The sequence below is a fragment of the Amblyomma americanum genome, chromosome 3 (genome assembly GCF_052857255.1).
Source record: "Amblyomma americanum isolate KBUSLIRL-KWMA chromosome 3, ASM5285725v1, whole genome shotgun sequence".
Taxonomy (NCBI): domain Eukaryota; kingdom Metazoa; phylum Arthropoda; class Arachnida; order Ixodida; family Ixodidae; genus Amblyomma; species Amblyomma americanum.
This window is the reverse complement of record NC_135499.1, coordinates 33,661,460-33,674,441: the sequence shown is the minus strand read 5'-3', so window position 1 is coordinate 33,674,441 and position 12,982 is coordinate 33,661,460.

Below are 12,982 nucleotides of genomic sequence, written 5' to 3'. Positions count from 1 at the left end.
TTTTACTTGCTGCAGTACACACTGAACAACGTGTTTTGGTTTCGGCACAACACCACTCGTTGCTATTCTGCCACTCCGGTGGGACATAACTTTTACTTGCTGCTGTAACGCTGAACAATGTGCTTTGGATTCGGCACAACACCACACGTTCCCATTCCGTCACACCGGTGGTTCATAACGTTCATTTGCTGCTGTACACGCTGAACAACGTGCTTTGGATTCGGCACAACACCACTCGTTGCCATTCCGTCACTCCGGTGGGTCATAAATTTTACTTGCTGCTGTACACACTGAACAACGTGTTTTGGTTTCGGCACAACACCACTCGTTGCTATTCTGCCACTCCGGTGGGACATAACTTTTACTTGCTGCTGTACACGCTGAACAACGTGCTTTGGTTTCGGCACAACACCACTCGATGCTATTCTGCCACTCCGGTGGGACATAACTTCTACTGGCTGCTGTACACGCTGAACAACGTGCTTTGGATTCGGCACAACACCACTCGTTGCTATTCTGCCACTCCGGTGGGACATAACTTTTACTTGCTGCTGTAACGCTGAACAACGGGCTTTGGATTCGGCACAACACCACACGTTCCCATTCCGTCACACCGGTGGTTCATAACGTTTATTTGCTGCTGTACACGCTGAACAACGTGCTTTGGTTTCGGCGCAACACCACTCGTTGCTATTCTGCCACTGCGGTGATTCATAACTTTTACTTGCTGCTGTACACGCTGAACAACGTGCTTTGGTTTCGGCACAACACCACTCGTTGCTATTCTGCCACTCCGGTGGGACATAACTTTTACTTGCTGCTGTACACGCTGAACAACGTGCTTTGGTATCGGCACAACACCACTCGTACCTATTCTGCCACTCCGGTGGGACATAACTTCTACTGGCTGCTGTACACGCTGAACAACGTGCTTTGGTTTCGGCACAACACCACTCGTTGCTATTCTGCCACTCCGGTGGGACATAACTTCTACTGGCTGCTGTACAGGCTGAACAACGCGCTTTGGTTTCGGCACAACACCACACGTTGCCATTCCGTCACACCGGTGGGTCATAACTTTTATTTGCTGCTGTACACGTTGAACAACGTGCTTTGGATTCGGCACAACACCACTCGTTGCCATTCCGTCACTCCGGTGGGTCATAATTTTTACTTGCTGCTGTACACCCTGAACAACGTGCTTTGGTTTCGGCACAACACCACTCGTTGCTATTCTGCCACAGCGGTGCGTCATAACATTTACTTGCTGCTGTACAGGCTTGACAACGTGCTTTGGATTCGGCACAACACCACTCGTTGCCATTCCGTCACTCCGGTGGGTCATAACATTTACTTGCTGCTGTACAGGCTCAACAACGTGCTTTGGATTCAGCACAACACCACACGTTGCCATTCCGTCACACCGGTGGTTCATAACTTTTACTTGCTGCTGTACAGGCTGAACAACGTTCTTTGGATTCGGCACAACACCACACGTTGCCATTCCGTCACTCCGGTGGGTCAAAATTTTTACTTGCTGCTGTACAGGCTGAACAACGTGCTTTGGATTCGGCACAACAACACTCGTTGCCATTCTGTCACTCCGGTGGGTCATAACATTCACTTGCTGCTGTACACGCTGAACAACGTGCTTTGGTTTCGGCGCAACACCACTCGTTGCTATTCTGCCACTGCGGTGATTCATAACATTTACTTGCGACAGTACAGGCTTGACAACGTGCTTTGGATTCGGCACAACACCACTCGTTGCCATTCCGTCACTCCGGTGGGTCATAACATTTACTTGCTGCAGTACAGGCTCAACAACGTGCTTTGGATTCAGCACAACACCACACGTTGCCATTCCGTCACACCGGTGGTTCATAACTTTTACTTGCTGCTGTACAGGCTGAACAACGTGGTTTGGATTCGGCACAACACCACACGTTGCCATTCCGACACACCGGTGGGTCATAACTTTTATTTGCTGCTGTACACGCTGAACAACGTGCGTTGGATTCGGCACAACACCACTCGTTGCCGTTCCGTCACTCCGGTGGGTCATAACTTTTACTTCCTGCTGTACACGCAGAACAACGTGCTTTGGATTCGGCACAACACTACTCGTTGCCATTCCGTCCCTCCGGTGGGTCATAACATTTACTTGCTGCTGTACAGGCTGATCAACGTGCTTTGGATTCGGCACAACACCACTCGTTGCCATTCCGTCACTCCGGTGGGTCATAACATTTACTTGCTGCTGTACAGGCTCAACAACGTGCTTTGGATTCGGCACAACACCACACGTTTCCATTCCGTCACACCGGTGGTTCATAACTTTTATTTGCTGCTGTACACGCTGAACAACGTGCTTTGGTTTCGGCACAACACCACTCGTTGCTATTCTGCCACTCCGGTGGGACATAACCTTTACTGGCTGCTGTACACGCTGAACAACGTGCTTTAGATTCGGCACAACACCACTCGTTGCCATTCCCTAACTCCGGTGGGTCATAAATTTTACTTGCTGCTGTACACACTGAACAACGTGTTTTGGTTTCGGCACACCTCCACTCGTTGCTATTCTGCCACTCCGGTGGGACATAACTTTTACTTGCTGCTGTAACGCTGAACAATGTGCTTTGGATTCGGCACAACACCACACGTTCCCATTCCGTCACACCGGTGGTTCATAACGTTTATTTGCTGCTGTACACGCTGAACAACGTGCTTTGGATTCGGCACAACACCACTCGTTGCCATTCCGTCACTCCGGTGGGTCATAAATTTTACTTGCTGCTGTACACACTGAACAACGTGTTTTGGTTTCGGCACAACACCACTCGTTGCTATTCTGCCACTCCGGTGGGACATAACTTTTACTTGCTGCTGTACACGCTGAACAACGTGCTTTGGTTTCGGCAACCACACCACTCGATGCTATTCTGCCACTCCGGTGGGACATAACTTCTACTGGCTGCTGTACACGCTGAACAACGTGCTTTGGATTCGGCACAACACCACTCGTTGCTATTCTGCCACTCCGGTGGGACATAACTTTTACTTGCTGCTGTAACGCTGAACAACGTGCTTTGGATTCGGCACAACACCACACGTTCCCATTCCGTCACACCGGTGGTTCATAACGTTTATTTGCTGCTGTACACGCTGAACAACGTGCTTTGGTTTCGGCGCAACACCACTCGTTGCTATTCTGCCACTGCGGTGATTCATAACTTTTACTTGCTGCTGTACACGCTGAACAACGTGCTTTGGTTTCGGCACAACACCACTCGTTGCTATTCTGCCACTCCGGTGGGACATAACTTTTACTTGCTGCTGTACACGCTGAACAACGTGCTTTGGTATCGGCACAACACCACTTGTTGCTTTTCTGCCACTCCGGTGGGACATAACTTCTACTGGCTGCTGTACACGCTGAACAACGTGCTTTGGATTCGGCACAACACCACTCGTTGCTATTCTGCCACTCCGGTGGGACATAACTTTTACTTGCTGCTGTACACGCTGAACAACGTGCTTTGGTTTCGGCACAACACCACTCGTTGCTATTCTGCCACTCCGGTGGGACATAACTTCTACTGGCTGCTGTACACGCTGAACAACGTGCTTTGGTTTCGGCACAACACCACTCGTTGCTATTCTGCCACTCCGGTGGGACATAACTTCTACTGGCTGCTGTACAGGCTGAACAACGCGCTTTGGTTTCGGCACAACACCACACGTTGCCATTCCGTCACACCGGTGGTTCATAACTTTTACTTGCTGCTGTACAGGCTGAACAACGTTCTTTGGATTCGGCACAACACCACACGTTGCCATTCCGTCACTCCGGTGGGTCAAAATTTTTACTTGCTGCTGTACAGGCTGAACAACGTGCTTTGGATTCGGCACAACAACACTCGTTGCCATTCTGTCACTCCGGTGGGTCATAACATTTACTTGCTGCTGTACACGCTGAACAACGTGCTTTGGTTTCGGCGCAACACCACTCGTTGCTATTCTTCCACTGCGGTGATTCATAACATTTACTTGCGACAGTACAGGCTTGACAACGTGCTTTGGATTCGGCACAACACCACTCGTTGCCATTCCGTCACTCCGGTGGGTCATAACATTTACTAGCTGCAGTACAGGCTCAACAACGTGCTTTGGATTCAGCACAACACCACACGTTGCCATTCCGTCACACCGGTGGTTCATAACTTTTACTTGCTGCTGTACATGCTGAAAAACGTGCTTTGGATTCGGCACAACACCACACGTTGCCATTCCGTCACACCGGTAGGTCATAACTTTTATTTGCTGCTGTACACGCTGAACAACATGCTTTGGATTCGGCACAACATCACTCGTTGCCATTCCGTCACTCCGGTGGGTCAAAATTTTTACTTGCTGCTGTACAGGCTGAACAACGTGGTTTGGATTCGGCACAACACCACACGTTGCCATTCCGACACACCGGTGGGTCATAACTTTTATTTGCTGCTGTACACGCTGAACAACGTGCTTTGGATTCGGCACAACACCACTCGTTGCCGTTCCGTCACTCCGGTGGGTCATAACTTTTACTTCCTGCTGTACACGCAGAACAACGTGCTTTGGATTCGGCACAACACTACTCGTTGCCATTCCGTCCCTCCGGTGGGTCATAACATTTACTTGCTGCTGTACAGGCTGATCAACGTGCTTTGGATTCGGCACAACACCACTCGTTGCCATTCCGTCACTCCGGTGGGTCATAACTTTTACTTGCTGCTGTACAGGCTCAACAACGTGCTTTGGATTCGGCACAACACCACACGTTTCCATTCCGTCACACCGGTGGTTCATAACTTTTATTTGCTGCTGTACACGCTGAACAACGTGCTTTGGTTTCGGCACAACACCACTCGTTGCTATTCTGCCACTCCGGTGGGACATAACCTTTACTGGCTGCTGTACACGCTGAACAACGTGCTTTAGATTCGGCACAACACCACTCGTTGCCATTCCCTAACTCCGGTGGGTCATAAATTTTACTTGCTGCTGTACACACTGAACAACGTGTTTTGGTTTCGGCACACCTCCACTCGTTGCTATTCTGCCACTCCGGTGGGACTTAACTTTTACTTTCTGCTGTAACGCTGAACAATGTGCTTTGGATTCGGCACAACACCACACGTTCCCATTCCGTCACACCGGTGGTTCATAACGTTTATTTGCTGCTGTACACGCTGAACAACGTGCTTTGGATTCGGCACAACACCACTCGTTGCCATTCCGTCACTCCGGTGGGTCATAAATTTTACTTGCTGCTGTACACACTGAACAACGTGTTTTGGTTTCGGCACAACACCACTCGTTGCTATTCTGCCACTCCGGTGGGACATAACTTTTACTTGCTGCTGTAACGCTGAACAATGTGCTTTGGATTCGGCACAACACCACACGTTCCCATTCCGTCACACCGGTGGTTCATAACGTTTATTTGCTGCTGTACACGCTGAACAACGTGCTTTGGATTCGGCACAACACCACTCGTTGCCATTCCGTCACTCCGGTGGGTCATAAATTTTACTTGCTGCTGTACACACTGAACAACGTGTTTTGGTTTCGGCACAACACCACTCGTTGCTATTCTGCCACTCCGGTGGGACATAACTTCTACTGGCTGCTGTACACGCTGAACAACGTGCTTTGGATTCGGCACAACACCACTCGTTGCTATTCTGCCACTCCGGTGGGACATAACTTTTACTTGCTGCTGTAACGCTGAACAACGTGCTTTGGATTCGGCACAACACCACACGTTCCCATTCCGTCACACCGGTGGTTCATAACGTTTATTTGCTGCTGTACACGCTGAACAACGTGCTTTGGTTTCGGCGCAACACCACTCGTTGCTATTCTGCCACAGCGGTGATTCATAACTTTTACTTGCTGCTGTACACGCTGAACAACGTATTTTGGTTTCGGCACAACACCACTCGTTGCTATTCTGCCACTCCGGTGGGACATAACTTTTACTTGCTGCTGTACACGCTGAACAACGTGCTTTGGTTTCGGCACAACACCACTCGTTGCTATTCTGCCACTCCGGTGAGACATAACTTCTACTGGCTGCTGTACACACTGAACAACGTGCTTTGGATTCGGCACAACACCACTCGTTGCTATTCTGCCACTCCGGTGGGACATAACTTTTACTTGCTGCTGTACACGCTGAACAACGTGCTTTGGTTTCGGCACAACACCACTCGTTGCTATTCTGCCACTCCGGTGGGACATAACTTCTACTGGCTGCTCTACACGCTGAACAACGTGCTTTGGTTTCGGCACAACACCACTCGTTGCTATTCTGCCACTCCGGTGGGACATAACTTCTACTGGCTGCTGTACAGGCTGAACAACGCGCTTTGGTTTCGGCACAACACCACACGTTGCCATTCCGTCACACCGGTGGGTCATAACTTTTATTTGCTGCTGTACACGTTGAACAACGTGCTTTGGATTCGGCACAACACCACTCGTTGCCATTCCGTCACTCCGGTGGGTCATAACTTTTACTTGCTGCTGTACACCCTGAACAACGTGCTTTGGTTTCGGCACAACACCACTCGTTGCTATTCTGCCACAGCGGTGCGTCATAACATTTACTTGCTGCTGTACAGGCTTGACAACGTGCTTTGGATTCGGCACAACACCACTCGTTGCCATTCCGTCACTCCGGTGGGTCATAACATTTACTTGCTGCTGTACAGGCTCAACAACGTGCTTTGGATTCAGCAAAACACCACACGTTGCCATTCCGTCACACCGGTGGTTCATAACTTTTACTTGCTGCTGTACAGGCTGAACAACGTTCTTTGGATTCGGCACAACACCACACGTTGCCATTCCGTCACTCCGGTGGGTCAAAATTTTTACTTGCTGCTGTACAGGCTGAACAACGTGCTTTGGATTCGGCACAACAAAACTCGTTGCCATTCTGTCACTCCGGTGGGTCATAACATTTACTTGCTGCTGTACACGCTGAACAACGTGCTTTGGTTTCGGCGCAACACCACTCGTTGCTATTCTGCCACTGCGGTGATTCATAACATTTACTTGCGACAGTACAGGCTTGACAACGTGCTTTGGATTCGGCACAACACCACTCGTTGCCATTCCGTCACTCCGGTGGGTCATAAATTTTACTTGCTGCTGTACACGCTGAACAACGTGCTTTGGATTCGGCACAACACCACTCGTTGCCATTCCGTCACTCCGGTGGGTCATAAATTTTACTTGCTGCTGTACACGCTGAACAACGTGCTTTGGTTTCGGCACAACACCACTCCTTGCTATTCGGCCACTCCGGTGGGACATAACTTCTATTGGCTGCTGTACACGCTGAACAACGTGCTTTGGATTCGGCACAACACCACTCGTTGCTATTCTGCCACTCCGGTGGGACATAACTTTTACTTGCTGCTGTACTCACTGAACAACGTGCTTTGGTTTCGGCACAACACCACTCGTTGCTATTCTGCCACTCCGGTGGGACATAACTTCTACTGGCTGCTGTACACGCTGAACAACGTGCTTTGGATTCGGCACAACACTACTCGTTGCTATTCTGCCACTCCGGTGGGACATAACATTTACTTGCTGCTGAACACGCTGAACAACGTGCTTTGGTTTCGGCACAACACCACTCGTTGCTATTCTGCCACTCCGGTGGGACATAACTTTTACTTGCTGATGTACACGCTGAACAACGTGCTTTGGTATCGGCACAACACCACTCGTTGCTATTCTGCCACTCCGGTGGGACATAACTTCTACTGGCTGCTGTACACGCTGAACAACGTGCTTTGGATTCGGCACAACACCACTCGTTGCCATTCCGTCACTCCGGTGGGACATAACTTTTACTTGCTGCTGAACACGCTGAACAACGTGCTTTGGTTTCGGCACAACACCACTCGTTTCTATTCTGCCACTCCGGTGGGACATAACTTTTACTTGCTGCTGTACACGCTGAACAACGTGCTTTGGTATCGGCACAACACCACTCGTTGCTATTCTGCCACTCCGGTGGGACATAACTTCTACTGGCTGCTGTACACGCTGAACAACGTGCTTTGGATTCGGCACAACACCACTCGTTGCTATTCTGCCACTCCGGTGGGACATAACTTTTACTTGCTGCTGTACACGCTGAACAACGTGCTTTGGTTTCGGCACAACACCACTCGTTGCTATTCTGCCACTCCGGTGGGACATAACTTCTACTGGCTGCTGTACACGCTGAACAACGTGCTTTGGTTTCGGCACAACACCACTCGTTGCTATTCTGCCACTCCGGTGGGACATAACTTCTACTGGCTGCTGTACAGGCTGAACAACGTGCTTTGGTTTCGGCACAACACCACACGTTGCCATTCCGTCACACCGGTGGGTCATAACTTTTATTTGCTGCTTTACACCCTGAAAACCTGCTTTGGATTCAGCACAACACCACACATTGCCATTCCGTCACACCGGTGGTTCATAACTTTTACTTGCTGCTGTACAGGCTGAACAACGTTCTTTGGATTCGGCACAACACCACACGTTGCCATTCCGTCACTCCGGTGGGTCAAAATTTTTACTTGCTGCTGTACAGGCTGAACAACGTGCTTTGGATTCGGCACAACAACACTCGTTGCCATTCTGTCACTCCGGTGGGTCATAACATTTACTTGCTGCTGTACACGCTGAACAACGTGCTTTGGTTTCGGCGCAACACCACTCGTTGCTATTCTGCCACTGCGGTGATTCATAACATTTACTTGCTGCAGTACAGGCTCAACAACGTGCTTTGGATTCAGCACAACACCACACGTTGCCATTCCGTCACACCGGTGGTTCATAACGTTTATTTGCTGCTGTACATGCTGAACAACGTGCTTTGGATTCGGCACAACACCACACGTTGCCATTCCGTCACACCGGTGGGTCATAACTATTATTTGCTGCTGTACACGCTGAACAACGTGCTTTGGATTCGGCACAACACCACACGTTGCCATTCCGTCACACCGGTGGTTCATAACTTTTATTTGCTGCTGTACACGCTGAACAACGTGCTTTGGATTCGGCACAACACCACTCGTTGCCATTCCGTCACTCCGGTGGGTCATAACATTTACTTGCTGCTGTACAGGCTCAACAACGTGCTTTTGTTTCGGCACAACACCACACGTTGCCATTCCGTCAAACCGGTGGGTCATAACTTTTATTTGCTGCTGTACACGCTGAACAACGTGCTTTGGTTTCGGCGCAACACCACTCGTTGCTATTCTGCCACTGCGGTGATTCATAACATTTACTTGCGACAGTACAGGCTTGACAACGTGCTTTGGATTCGGCACAACACCACTCGTTGCCATTCCGTCACTCCGGTGGGTCATAAATTTTACTTGCTGCTGTACACGCTGAACAACGTGCTTTGGATTCGGCACAACACCACTCGTTGCCATTCCGTCACTCCGGTTGGTCATAAATTTTACTTGCTGCTGTACACGCTGAACAACGTGCTTTGGTTTCGGCACAACACCACTCCTTGCAATTCGGCCACTCCGGTGGGACATAACTTCTATTGGCTGCTGTACACGCTGAACAACGTGCTTTGGATTCGGCACAACACCACTCGTTGCTATTCTGCCACTCCGGTGGGACATAACTTTTACTTGCTGCTGTACTCACTGAACAACGTGCTTTGGTTTCGGCACAACACCACTCGTTGCTATTCTGCCACTCCGGTGGGACATAACTTCTACTGGCTGCTGTACACGCTGAACAACGTGCTTTGGATTCGGCACAACACCACTCGTTGCTATTCTGCCACTCCGGTGGGACATAACTTTTACTTGCTGCTGAACACGCTGAACAACGTGCTTTGGTTTCGGCACAACACCACTCGTTGCTATTCTGCCACTCCGGTGGGACATAACTTTTACTTGCTGCTGTACACGCTGAACAACGTGCTTTGGTTTCGGCACAACACCACTCGTTGCTATTCTGCCACTCCGGTGGGACATAACTTTTACTTGCTGCTGTACACGCTGAACAACGTGCTTTGGTATCGGCACAACACCACTCGTTGCTATTCTGCCACTCCGGTGGGACATAACTTCTACTGGCTGCTGTACACGCTGAACAACGTGCTTTGGATTCGGCACAACACCACTCGTTGCTATTCTGCCACTCCGGTGGGACATAACTTTTACTTGCTGCTGTACACGCTGGACAACGTGCTTTGGTTTCGGCACAACACCACTCGTTGCTATTCTGCCACTCCGGTGGGACATAACTTCTACTGGCTGCTGTACACGCTGAACAACGTGCTTTGGTTTCGGCACAACACCACTCGTTGCTATTCTGCCACTCCGGTGGGACATAACTTCTACGGGCTGCTGTACAGGCTGAACAACGTGCTTTGGTTTCGGCACAACACCACACGTTGCCATTCTGTCACACCGGTGGGTCATAACTTTTATTTGCTGCTGTACACCCTGAAAACGTGCTTTGGATTCAGCACAACACCACACATTGCCATTCCGTCACACCGGTGGTTCATAACTTTTACTTGCTGCTGTACAGGCTGAACAACGTTCTTTGGATTCGGCACAACACCACACGTTGCCATTCCGTCACTCCGGTGGGTCAAAATTTTTACTTGCTGCTGTACAGGCTGAACAACGTGCTTTGGATTCGGCACAACAACACTCGTTGCCATTCTGTCACTCCGGTGGGTCATAACATTTACTTGCTGCTGTACACGCTGAACAACGTGCTTTGGTTTCGGCGCAACACCACTCGTTGCTATTCTGCCACTGCGGTGATTCATAACATTTACTTGCGACAGTACAGGCTTGACAACGTGCTTTGGATTCGGCACAACACCACTCGTTGCCATTCCGTCACTCCGGTGGGTCATAACATTTACTTGCTGCAGTACAGGCTCAACAACGTGCTTTGGATTCAGCACAACACCACACGTTGCCATTCCGTCACACCGGTGGTTCATAACTTTTACTTGCTGCTGTACATGCTGAACAACGTGCTTTGGATTCGGCACAACACCACACGTTGCCATTCCGTCACACCGGTGGGTCATAACTTTTATTTGCTGCTGTACACGCTGAACAACGTGCTTTGGATTCGGCACAACACCACACGTTGCCATTCCGTCACACCGGTGGGTCATAACTTTTATTTGCTGCTGTACACGCTGAACAACGTGCTTTGGATTCGGCACAACACCACTCGTTGCCATTCCGTCACTCCGGTGGGTCATAACATTTACTTGCTGCTGTACAGGCTCAACAACGTGCTTTTGTTTCGGCACAACACCACACGTTGCCATTCCGTCACACCGGTGGTTCATAACTTTTACTTGCTGCTGTAACGCTGAACAACGTGCTTTGGATTCGGCACAACACCACACGTTGCCATTCCGTCACACCGGTGGTTCATAACTTTTATTTGCTGCTGTACACGCTGAACAACGTGCTTTGGATTCGGCACAACACCACTCGTTGCCATTCCGTCACTCCGGTGGGTCATAACATTTACTTGCTGCTGTACAGGCTCAACAACGTGCTTTTGTTTCGGCACAACACCACACGTTGCCATTCCGTCAAACCGGTGGGTCATAACTTTTATTTGCTGCTGTACACGCTGAACAACGTGCTTTGGTTTCGGCGCAACACCACTCGTTGCTATTCTGCCAATGCGGTGATTCATAACATTTACTTGCGACAGTACAGGCTTGACAACGTGCTTTGGATTCGGCACAACACCACTCGTTGCCATTCCGTCACTCCGGTGGGTCATAAATTTTACTTGCTGCTGTACACGCTGAACAACGTGCTTTGGTTTCGGCACAACACCACTCCTTGCTATTCGGCCACTCCGGTGGGACATAACTTCTATTGGCTGCTGTACACGCTGAACAACGTGCTTTGGATTCGGCACAACACCACTCGTTGCTATTCTGCCACTCCGGTGGGACATAACTTTTACTTGCTGCTGTACTCACTGAACAACGTGCTTTGGTTTCGGCGCAACACCACTCGTTGCTATTCTGCCACTCCGGTGGGACATAACTTCTACTGGCTGCTGTACACGCTGAACAACGTGCTTTGGATTCGGCACAACACCACTCGTTGCTATTCTGCCACTCCGGTGGGACATAACTTTTACTTGCTGCTGAACACGCTGAACAACGTGCTTTGGTTTCGGCACAACACCACTCGTTGCTATTCTGCCACTCCGGTGGGACATAACTCTTACTTGCTGCTGTACACGCTGAACAACGTGCTTTGGTTTCGGCACAACACCACTCGTTGCTATTCTGCCACTCCGGTGGGACATAACTTTTACTTGCTGCTGTACACGCTGAACAACGTGCTTTGGTATCGGCACAACACCACTCGTTGCTATTCTGCCACTCCGGTGGGACATAACTTCTACTGGCTGCTGTACACGCTGAACAACGTGCTTTGGATTCGGCACAACACCACTCGTTGCTATTCTGCCACTCCGGTGGGACATAACTTTTACTTGCTGCTGTACACGCTGAACAACGTGCTTTGGTTTCGGCACAACACCACTCGTTGCTATTCTGCCACTCCGGTGGGACATAACTTCTACTGGCTGCTGTACACGCTGAACAACGTGCTCTGGTTTCGGCACAACACCACTCGTTGCTATTCTGCCACTCCGGTGGGACATAACTTCTACGGGCTGCTGTACAGGCTGAACAACGTGCTTTGGTTTCGGCACAACACCACACGTTGCCATTCCGTCACACCGGTGGGTCATAACTTTTATTTGCTGCTGTACACCCTGAAAACGTGCTTTGGATTCAGCACAACACCACACATTGCCATTCCGTCACACCGGTGGTTCATAACTTTTACTTGCTGCTGTACAGGCTGAACAACGT